The sequence below is a fragment of the Alligator mississippiensis genome, chromosome 5 (genome assembly GCF_030867095.1).
Source record: "Alligator mississippiensis isolate rAllMis1 chromosome 5, rAllMis1, whole genome shotgun sequence".
Lineage (NCBI taxonomy): Eukaryota > Metazoa > Chordata > Crocodylia > Alligatoridae > Alligator > Alligator mississippiensis.
Window position 1 is genome coordinate 27,757,181 of NC_081828.1, and position 11,500 is coordinate 27,768,680.

General features: G+C 49.0%; 1 long non-coding RNA gene across 1 annotated transcript; it reads left to right on the forward strand.

The window, feature by feature from the left end:
• The first annotated feature begins 247 nt into the window (after nt 1-247).
• On the forward strand, nt 248-10,668 carry LOC132250754 (uncharacterized). The gene is made up of 2 exons (XR_009462357.1): nt 248-2,838; nt 5,665-10,668. It is a non-coding gene; the product is annotated as an uncharacterized LOC132250754 (long non-coding RNA).
• Nucleotides 10,669-11,500: the final 832 nt, after the last annotated feature.

The following is an 11,500-nucleotide window of genomic DNA, read 5'->3' on the forward strand; positions in this document are numbered from 1 at the left end:
CCCGGCCCGGCCACTGGAGCAGCGGCGGCGGGAGGAGAAGGAGGCGGCGGCGGCTGCGGGGCCGGAACCAACCACTCCCGCGCGGGGGGCGGCCGGGGCCGGGCGCTGCCGGGGGCACGTGGCGGGCCCGCGGCCCTGGAACGCAAACACAGACCTGGCAACGGCCGCGCCCGGCCCGGCCCGGCCCGGCCCCGCCTCGCCTCGCCCCGGCCGCTGGGCCGCGTCCCGTTGCCAGGGAGGCCCCCGGAGCAAGGGCGGGAGCAGGGCTGCGGCCGCGCCCAGATACCCACCGCACCGCACCGCACCGCACCGCACCGGGGGAGGGAGACAAACCCGCCCCCGCCGCGACCCGAAGCCTCCGGGGGGAGGTAGGAGGTGCCGGGGCCTCGTGCTCGGACTGGAGCCGCTAGGGTGCAAGGGACAGCAGGGCCTACTCGTGTGGGGTGTCACATAGGGGGTGCACCTTCACCCCCCCCGAGCGTGCTGGTGCACCCCCTGCAAAAAGGCACTGCCCGGCGTTGCCACTCGCCACCCCGCCACCAACACCGTCGGCGGTGTCTGTGGGCGGTCCAGGATCCCCACTGGCCGCTGCCAGCGGTCGCCAACTGTTGGTCCGTGGTCACCGCACACCCACCGCCGCCGGCAGCACCCCCGCTTCCTGCTCCCGCCGTTGTGCCCCTCCAGCCACCCAGGGCACGCGTCGGTCATGGCTACGAAGGAGCACGGGACAGGGAGTCCACTAGGACAGGGACTCTCAACCTTTTTTGTAAATGTGGATGGCCAGTCCCCACTCCGTGCCCCACGCACACGAGACAAAATGCATAGGGAGACCTGGGAAAATAGCTTAAAAAACAGGTTTTTTTCCCTCTCACAGCCCTAACTCACTGATCTATGCTCCCTCTTTCTAGCCCAACAAATCTGTAGTTATTGATGGTTAGGGCATACTCTTAAGAAGTAAAAACAGGAGCATTTGAATCCATCTGGCTGATAAAGGTATTTTACCAGGTCTCCCACATCTTAGCAAAATGCTCTGACACCCGAGCTATTGAGTAAAAGGGGAGGTGACAGCACCACAAACCCAGGCCTGTATTTTTGGATGAAAGCAACCCTACAATTTGCTAGATCATTAACAACGCGTGCCCCCGGCACCTGGGGAGCACAGTGGCAGTGGGAGCACGGTGACGGCGGTAAGTGGGGAGCTCCCGCAAACACCGCCAGTGCTGTCGGCGGCAGGAGGGGGTGCGGCAAGCATGAACCAGAGGTCGGTGACCATGCGCAGACGCCGCCAGCAGCAGCAGCCAGTAGCAATCGCAGACCACCCGCAGACGCCGCCAGCAGTGTCGGCAGCGCCTTGTAGGGGGTGCACCGCCACACTCAGGGGGTGCACATGCACCTGCGTGCACCCGCTACATGTCGCCCCTGTGCTAGATCAAAAGTAGGAATGTGATTAGGTGTGACCTAAGCATACACTGACTCAGGCCTTTAGGGAGAAACAAGTGCTGGAATATCTAGTTTGAGGGTTCCTAAAGGATTTATATGAGATAAGTACTTTGTCCTACCACAGCAGAGGCAGTTCTGGGTACACACAAAGTAGAAATCTAGGCTTCTAGGAAACATTACTGGCAAAAACACAGGTGTCTTAGATGCCTATAATAGGTTGGCAACCTGCAGCCCACAGGCCAGATCCAGCCTGCAAGGAGGTCCCTCCCATGTCTGGTCTATGAAGGATTGGTTGCATGAAGCTGCACTGTGCTTCCCATCCCCTCCACAGCATTTCCCTCTCCTGCAGATCCTGCTGTTCTACCATGTCTGCAGCAAGGGAAACTGCAAGTGAGCTGGCTGCTCCAGACTTTTAGCCCAGGGCCACAGCTGGGTTGCAAGTTCCCCACAGGCAAAAGGTTGCCATCCCCTAGCTTACAACATAAGGCAAAGATTTTGAGGATAGTACTGCACCCGTCTGGTCTCGTATAGGTGCTCTGTAGCAACCTTAGAGTGCACGCCCTGCTCCGTCCATGGAGTGTGTCCCCAGGACTTCTGCATTGGGTCGCGTTCACCCCTGAGGGAGGCCCCAACACTCTCCTACCATGACTTGATCTTCTTTCTTCAGTGGTGGGGCTCCCCCTTGTGGATTCTTGCCTACTGGGTGCTGCCCTTTGTGGGCATTCTTAGGGCTCCACCTCCCCTACATCCCAGCCATGCGCCAGCCCTCAGGACAACCAGATGATGGACCACTGGCTTGTTCCCTTGCTGTTTCCTCCAGCTCTTATGCCTTCTTGCCTGTCCCTTGATGCCTCTTTACCCCTGGTGACTACGGGGTGTGGGACTGTCCTCGTCTCAGCGTCTGCTCTCCCCTTTGAGGCGTTGCAGTCCACAGTGATGACTTCGCTCTCCCTCTTGAACTGGGGGATACTTGGAGATGCCTTCCCCGGTCTGGGCTCTGTGTGCCCTCCAAATGATAAAAGAGAAGAAAAGAATAGTCGGGGTACAGGCCTCGGCCCACCCCACTCACAGATCCGGCGCCTGCGGCCCTCAGGATCCCCCAACACCGTCCTCCTTGACCCAGCTGCCCTGCCGAGCCAGGTGGATATTTCTTTTTAGAGGAGCCAGGACCCTTCCTGTGCGTCCTCGTCTGGCCCCCTGCCAGGCTGACAACCCTGCTGCTGTGTCGCCCAGGGAGCAGCTTCGCCTTCTGGTTCCAGCTTTGCTGCCCCCGTCTCCGTTTCCCTGCCACCAGCTTTTAAAATCAGCCAGGCGGCAGTTTCTGATGATGGAAATAAAAGCAGCTGATGAACTGTGCCGACAACACTTCTCGGCACAGCATGGCTTTTCCTGAAAAGGGTAAGTGGGCCCTCTCTTCAGGGATTTTTGTTTCTTCCTTCAGGCGGCTCAGGCCTGCCTCGGGTCCTGCCATGAGAGGGTGCTCCAGGGCCTCCGTTTGTGTCCCCCGGGGACAAGTACTTTTAGACATAGGCACCTAAATTCTATCTTGCAGATCAGGGGCAGTCTGCTCTGGGAGTATCTTTTTGTATGTTAACATGAAATCTACAGATATTTAATTTCTGTGTGTGCAGGGGTTGAATTTGCTTTTATTTTCTCTTAGCAACCTTAAATATTCTTCATTAAACATTTTTATATGTGTTTAAGCATATTTATAAAGTTGTGAAAATACTGTACAAGTCAGAGAAAATAGGTTTGATGTTTTAGGATTCTGGAAACATGGATTCTGCTCCTGGTTCTGTCACAAAGTTCTTATATGACTTCAGGCATTTATGTGGTGGAAGGTTATAAATACTGTGTATTGACCCATTTATTAGGATGTCCATTGCATTAGTTTTTAATATAGAAACCATAAGGTAAATAAAAGAAAAAGGGCCCAAGGTAAGCCACTTCTCAGTTAACAGTTAAGTGTTGTTAAGAGACTATGCCATTCTTGGATACGATATGATCAAAAAGACTTTCTCGGTTTTGAAAAAAAAAGAGACTCTTGGGAGATGAGACTAGTTATTCAGAGGAACCAATCCAAAGACATTAATCCTGCATACTTACCATTAGAGGATTGCAAGGTTTTAGGAAACCTTTCCCTGCAGACTTTTTGTTCTTTAAAATTGTTTTACTTTAAATGTTTCTCTCTTGTTAAAATAAACAGTACTTTGCTTTTTGGTCCCTATAATCATCCCTGATCAGACTTCACATTCGTAGACATATTCATCTAGTTAACCAGAGACAGGTTTAACAAAATATAAAATGCAAACAACTCAATAAACAATACTGATTGCCAAAATATAAAATACACAGAATACAAAATACCAAATAACAAGAGATATAGGGTGCAGGAACCTGGAGGGGGAAAACAGTGACCACTCCACCCCAACAAGAGTTTCCCCCCTGTTGCTTCACTCATCTCTACTTGACCTATCCTGGACTTTAACTTAGATCTCCCACATGGCCATCAGTGCTATGTCTGCTCCATGCTGCTGGGACTTCTGACCTTCTGGAAGCCCCTGCCTCACATTGAGCTACCCTACCTCTTGGTGGAGAAACTGGAAGCAGAGCTGGGAACCTCTCGGGTCACTGCACAGCTTTCTGCTGGAGCCAGGCAGGGGACCTCTCCTGCTGGCTACAGCTTCTTGCTGTGGATCCTGGAGTCCAGCAGGGAGCCTCTCCTGCCAGCCACACTGCGCTGCTTGCAGGTCCCACTCCTTCAGGTTCTTCTGGGGCAACTGCTCCCACCCCGCTGGCCCAGCTCTTGCCAACTCTTTAAAACTCCATCTTCATTGTCCCTCACAGGTTTCCTCTGAGTCAGCTGCACTGCCTCTTTTACCCCCCTCCAGGTGACCCAAGGGGCAAATCAAGGGACATGGAGGGTGAGTCTCTGGGGCCTGATTGGTGAGGAAAGGGAATCCCAAGCCCTCCAATCATTTTTTACCCTTTCAAAAGCCCTGAGCCAAATCACCACCAGCTAGCCCGTCACAAGACATCCACAGTTAGAGAAGCTGGAATGTCAGTGTACAGATTGTAGATTATTCCACTGGAGTTAATATAAGTCTTACCATTGACTTTGATGGGGCTAGGATTTCTTTCCTTGTATTTATTCTCCTTTCAAAGTGTCATCTTTATGCTGTATACAAACACATATCTTTATAACACTTCATACAAAAATTGAGTAACAATAATAATCTTGTACTTTTCAGTAAAGCAAAAGCTAGGAACCAAAATCAATTAAAGTCAAGAGTATTCCCTGAGTAAGAGGTGTAAAACTGGGCATTGAATAAGATACCAGAGATGTTATCAAAATTAAAGTTGATAGTCTCGTGACTAAAGTGAATGCAGTTTGTCTCCAATTGTATATATTTCTAATCCAATAAATAAATAAAATCTGATAGTATTGTAGGAAAGAAAAAATACTACCTTTTAGAATTAGCTTTTAACATCTTATTTAATACATATAGCTCACCACTTCATGGTGGAGACAAGTTATATATATATAAATAACATATTTGTATTTTATCTATATATATTATATTTTATATATATATTACACACATGCAAATAAATATATAAATAAATATATAAATACATTAAATAGATATATTTATCTATTTATATATTGTATAAATATATACATAAATATATTAATAAATAAATGAAATATATATTTATATCTATATATCAATATTAGTTTATTACATATATCTGTATCTCTATATAAATAAAAATAAAATTTGTCTCCACCATGAAGTGGAGCAGCAGCAGGGCGCCAGACTACCAAGCGTAGACCCTGAGATGGTGCAGAGGCACTTGGAGGAACTGGATGTGTTTAAGTAGGCAGGCCCGGATAAGCTCTATCCGAGGGTACTGAAGGCACTGGCTGATGTCATTGCAGAGCCACTAGCGGGAATATCTGAACACTCATGGCGCATGGGCCAGGTCCCAGAGGACTGGAAAAGGGCCAATGTGGTCCCCATTTTCAAGAAGGGGAGGAAGGAGGACCCAGGCAACTATAGGCCATTCAGTCTCACTTCCATCCTTGGCAAAGTCTTTGAAAAAATTATGAAGGCTCAAATTTGCGAAAGCCCGGCAGGAAAAATTATGCTGAGGGGAAACCAGTGTGGGTTCATAGCAGGTAGATCATGCCTGACTAATCTAGTCTCTTTTTATGACCAGGTTACAAAACACCTGGACGCAGGAGTAGGAGTAGACATCGTTTACTTAGACTTCAGGAAGGCCTTCGATACGGTATCCCACACCATACTGGTGAACAAGTTAAGAGGCTGTGACTTGGATGACTGCACGGTCCAGTGAGTGGCGAATTGGCTAGAGGGTCGTACCCAGAGAGTCGTAGTGGATGAGTCGGTATCGACCTGGAAGGGTGTGGGCAGTGGGGTCCCACAGGGCTCAGTCCTTGGACCGATACTCTTCAATGTCTTCATCAGCGACTTGGACGAGGGAGTGAAGTGTACTCTGTCCAAGTTTGCGGATGACACAAAACTGTGGGGAGAAGTGGACACACCAGAGGGTAGGGAACAACTACAAGCAGACCTGGACAGGTTGGACATATGGGCAGAAAACAACAGAATGCAATTCAACATGGAGAAATGCAAAGTGCTGCACCTAGGGAGGAAAAATGTCCAGCATACCTACTGCCTAGGAAATGACCTGCTTGGTGGCACGGAAGCAGAAAGGGATCTTGCAGTCCCAGTGGACTCCAAAATGAACATGAGTCGTCAGTGTGATGAAGTCATCAGTGTCACAACGCAATTAAATTGTGCCCATGCCACTAAGCAAGAGATACCATTCAAATCATCCTCATTTTGACGATTAAGGGTTAAAAGACTTCCCTGCCAAAATTCCTTGAAACAAAACGCAGCCGGAGTACTGTAGATAATTGGTCAGCTGAAATAAAAAGCGAGGGGAAACTATATATAATTGGTCAAAAAAAAAAATAAGCGTAAGCTCCTCACACGTAGCACACACGTAACAGGTAGAGAAACCTAACCCACTAGTTTGTAACTTGAGGAAACAAAGAGCTGCTACCTGCCAAAAAATTAAAGATTCCATATAACGGTTCACGATTGGGTATCTATGTCAAACACCTCTGCCTATAAATAGTTTAACAGTTTCCGCCCAAGGTGGAGAGCCCTGGGGATTTCTGAACAGAGACACCTGTGTTCGTCACCAGAGAGATTTGGGAACTTGATCAATTCCCAAATAAACTCCCCGTCATTGAAAAATATTGACGTAAAGACGTCTTGCTAGCCCGAGCGTTCCGGCGCCACGTCTGTCATTACTTTGCTGTAACCTGAATGCATGTACTCAACTCTGTAACCGAAGCTGTAATGGAACAAAGGCTCGCCTGCGTCGTCATCACTATCTAGGCGACGTAAGTAAACAGACTCCTGTAACCTACACGTGTCTGTGCCTGGTTAATTCCACTCCATCCATCAATTACCCGCCTGCCAAGTTCAAAATATAAACACTCCGGTGTGAGTCAGACGGCTGCCGGCGGCTGCTCTGATTCACGACATGGCGTCACGAACAGGATCAAGGGGAGATGTGATGGAGTTAAAATTAATTAAGAACTGCCCCTGGTGCAGTGGGGGGCGCCGTGCAGATAACGCGGATGAATTATGGGCCCACATAGTTTATCACCAAGCGGGCGGAGCGGAGACGGGATGCGTCAGCGGCTGCTTCTCGCTAAAAGGGGAAGAGGGAGTTGGAAAGGAGTGGGCAGGCTCCGAGTGGGACAAAGGGAAGATGATTAACGCAGTGTCACTCCTGCTATGTGAAAATGCGAACTTAAAAACCCAGCTAGCTACGGTCAGCAAAGCTGCCGCGGAGATGGCAGCTTGCCAAAACCCTCCGCAGCCACCAGAAAATGGCACCGAAAAAAAAATGAGCTGCCCGGAGAACCCGGAAAAGGAGGGCGGAGCCACGAAAGAACAGGTGGGACTCCACCCAGCAAGCCCGCCCCCTGAGATGACGTCACTCCCAACGGCCCTCACCTCCATACCACAGGGAGGGGGCAACGAGTGGGAATTTATATCCGATCCTCCCACCAGACACAGTAACAACTACAGCAGCCGCTCACCCTGTAGCAACAACCAAGCAAGTAACCAACCCAGAGGGTGCAACCACCACCACCACCCTTGACGCCATCGAAGCATGCATGGAGATTTACGGAGGAGAGGACGCCATCACCCTTCACTTCCTCCTCAACCTGCTCACTACTCAGCCAGCAGAAAATCTTTTAAGTCAACTTCCACGACTGCAAGCCCTTGTGGAGTCAGTAGCTGCAAACCCAGCCAGCATATCAAGCCACCTTATTGCATACCCGGTCAGGCACCAAGGGCCAAGACATTCCCAATTCGACTCACGAAAGGAATCAAGACTGCCACCCCAGAGGATGCCGGAGGAAAGAGCCATGTTTGGGTTCCTCCTAAACCACTCCGCGCTTATCAAGCAACAGCTACGCGTCCTAGAAGATGCGGGACAATGACAACTGACACATATATTAGGCTACCAACCTCAACTGATCCCGCCAACCGGTCCGGGCCCCGGAGGCACCCACACCTAGCAGCACTCTCTGGATAACACCGCAGCCAGCCCCAAAAAGCAACTACTCGAAGGGGGCATCTATGAACTATTCCAACCACTACGACATCACGTCCATTGATGTACAAAAGACAATTTTATTTTTTTCTAGTTTCCTTTGCTTTTAACAGGCCCAGAACCTGAGACGCGCAGCGACAAGGGACCCAGCCCAGAGAGAGAGAGAGAGAAAGCACCACCACAGACACTGAAGCCCGGCGTGTGACGTCACCATGACACCTGGCAACACCTTCATACTCAGACTTTTCGTAATTAACCTAATCCCATTAGCTTTTCTGTTAAATGTAGGAGACCCCTCACACCCCAACGCTGTTTTATCTCTTCTGTCAGTGTGGGCGAATATGACGGGGTCTAACGACACGTTGGGGCTAACCACTTGTCTAAAACTTCCTTTGTCGGTTGCTGACCCAGTGTTGGATCCCATTGCGTACCCACTAAATGTTTCTGCTTGGTTTCAGGCGAAAAACGGGGCTCCTCACAAAAGTGCCAATTTAACTTTTCCCAGTGCCAGGGGACCTCGCCACCATACGTACTCTTGGTCTGTTAACATAACCCTCGATGCCATGGGTCAAAAAGGCTTTTCCCGAAGCATCATCGACCCAGCCTCAGGCAAACGCAGCACTCAGCAGCTGCTTGGTTCTGAGGTCCCATGGGAAATCCCAGGCGAAGGGGTAGATTGGCAACGACTGGATAATTCGCTTAGGTGGTACCCAAGAAAGGGTTGGTCACCACCCTGGTACTTACCCCTTCCGCCCGACCCCAATTTGACCACAACTAACACCAATGTTAAAACTTCAGGACCTCCACCTTTTGGGCCTTCTCCCTTGTTAACCGCAAAACCAATCACAATGTGGAACGCTTCCTTAGCAGTGAATGTTTCGGACAATACGAGCTGATATTCGTATTATTACCCTATCGTAAGAGCAGCCCAAATTGGCCAGTGGTGTCATAATCTTTCAGCAGCATCACCCAATCCCAATGCTGTCCCTGGCGAGTTACACCCCAAAGCATGGATGGGGTCAGCCCGGTATAAAACCATAAGTACCCCAGCTCCTGCCGGGTTACTATGGGCCTGTTCGGATGGGCATTTATATACAATGCTCCCTGGAGCCCTCTCAGGAGTACAATGTTTCTTAGCTATGGTTGTGTTATGTCCACCAGTGTACGACAACACAGCACGACCACCCACTCCCATGTTGCGCCACCATATGCGGCGGGGTGCCACTTAGAGTTCGCTTACCGAGGAAGGGAACCAATCAAGCTTTACGATGGGTTTTGGAAGGTACCTTCCTCTGGAGGGGGCTTAGCGTAGGTAAAGCCCGCGTAGCAATCGCTATGTTAGCAAAAGAAGTAGAACGCATAGTTAACGACACTACTGATAGTTTTGCCTTAATTAACCAACAACTACAAGCCACTTTACAAATGTCAATACAAAATTGCTTGGCATTAGATGCTCTTTTACTTAAAGAAGGCGAACTTTGCCAATTTTTTAATCTTTCCCTTGACCATTGTTATATTGGTATCCCCAATGTGTCCCTTCTTCTAGAACACCAACTCACGTCGATGCGAAAAAATTGCAGCAAGAACCAACAACATCGCAGGACTAGGAAAGGGATGGTTAGCCGACCTTTTCGGCTGGATGGGATGGGATACATCATCTTGGTCAATGCACATATTAACCTCGCTTATTAGCTTGTGCTTGCCGTTAATTGCAATAGCCGTAGTTGTGTGTTTAGGTTGTTGTATCCTGCAACTCATAAAGAAACGACTAATGAAGCTTTCTGCTTTTGTATATACCCGCTTGCCAGAAGAAAAACCTAATGACAGCGAATATGACGACGAGAACGAGCTATAATTTAAAATAAAGTGGTCACTTGCTGTGCCATGGGCAAGGGGGCATGTCACAACCCAATTAAATTGTGCCCATGCCACTAAGCAAGAGATACCATTCAAATCATCCTCATTTTGACGATTAAGGGTTAAAAGACTTCCCTGCCAAAATTCCTTGAAACAAAACGCGGCCGGAGTACTGTAGATAATTGGTCAGCTGAAATAAAAAGCGAGGGGAAACTATATATAATTGGTCAAAAAAAAAATAAGCATAAGCTCCTCACACGTAGCACACACGTAACAGGTAGAGAAACCTAACCCACTAGCTTGTAACTTGAGGAGACAAAGAGCTACTACCTGCCAAAAAATTAAAGATTCCATATAACGGTTCACGATTGGGTATCTATGTCAAACACCTCTGCCTATAAATAGTTTAACGGTTTCCGCCCAAGGTGAAGAGCCCTGGGGATTTCTGAAAAGAGACACCTGTGTTCGTCACCAGAGAGATTTGGGAACTTGATCAATTCCCAAATAAACTCCCCGTCATTGAAAAATATTGACGTAAAGACGTCTTGCTAGCCCGAGCGTTCCAGCGCCATGTTTGTCATTACTTTGCTGTAACCTGAATGTGTGTACTCAACTCTGTAACCGAAGCTGTAATGGAACAAAGGCTCGCCTGCGTCGTCATCACTATCTAGGCGACGTAAGTAAACAAACTCCTGTAACCTACACGTGTCTGTGCCTGGTTAATTCCACTCCATCCATCAATTACCCGCCTGCCGAGTTCAAAATCTAAACGCTTCGGTGTGAGTCAGACGGCTGCCGGCGGCTGCTCTGATTCACGACAATCAGGAAAGCTAATGGCACTTTATCGTGCATCAGCAGATGCATGATGAACAGAACCAAGGAGGTGATAATCCCCCTCTATCGGGCGCTGGTCAGACCTCAGTTGGAATGCTTCGTGCAATTTTGGGTGGCGCATTTCAAGAGGGATGTGGATAACCTGGAGAGGGTCCAGAGAAGGGCCACTTGTATGGTTAAGGGCTTGCAGGCCAAGCCCTATGAGAGACTAGGGCACCTGGACCTCTTCAGCCTCCACAAGAGAAGGTTGAGAGGCGACCTTGTGGCTGCCTATAAGTTCATCATGGGGGCACAGAAGGGAATTGGTGAGGCTTTACTCACCAAGGCGCCCCCGGGGGTTACAAGAAATAATGGCCACAAGCTAGCAGAGAGCAGATTTAGACTAGACGTTAGGAAGAACTTCTTCACAGAGTGGCCAAAGTCTGGAATGGGCTCCCAAGGGAGGTGGTTCTCTCCCCTACCCTGGGGGTCTTCAAGAGGAGGTTAGATAAGTATCTAGCTGGGGTCATCTAGACCCAGCACTCTTTCCTGCCTATGCAGGGGGTCGGACTCGATGATCTATTGAGGTCCCTTCCGACCCTAACATCTATGAATCTATGAAGTGATGAGCTATATGTATTAAATAAGATGTTAAAAGCTAATTCTAAAAGATACTATTTTTTCTTTCCTACAGTACTATCAAATTTTATTTATTTATTGG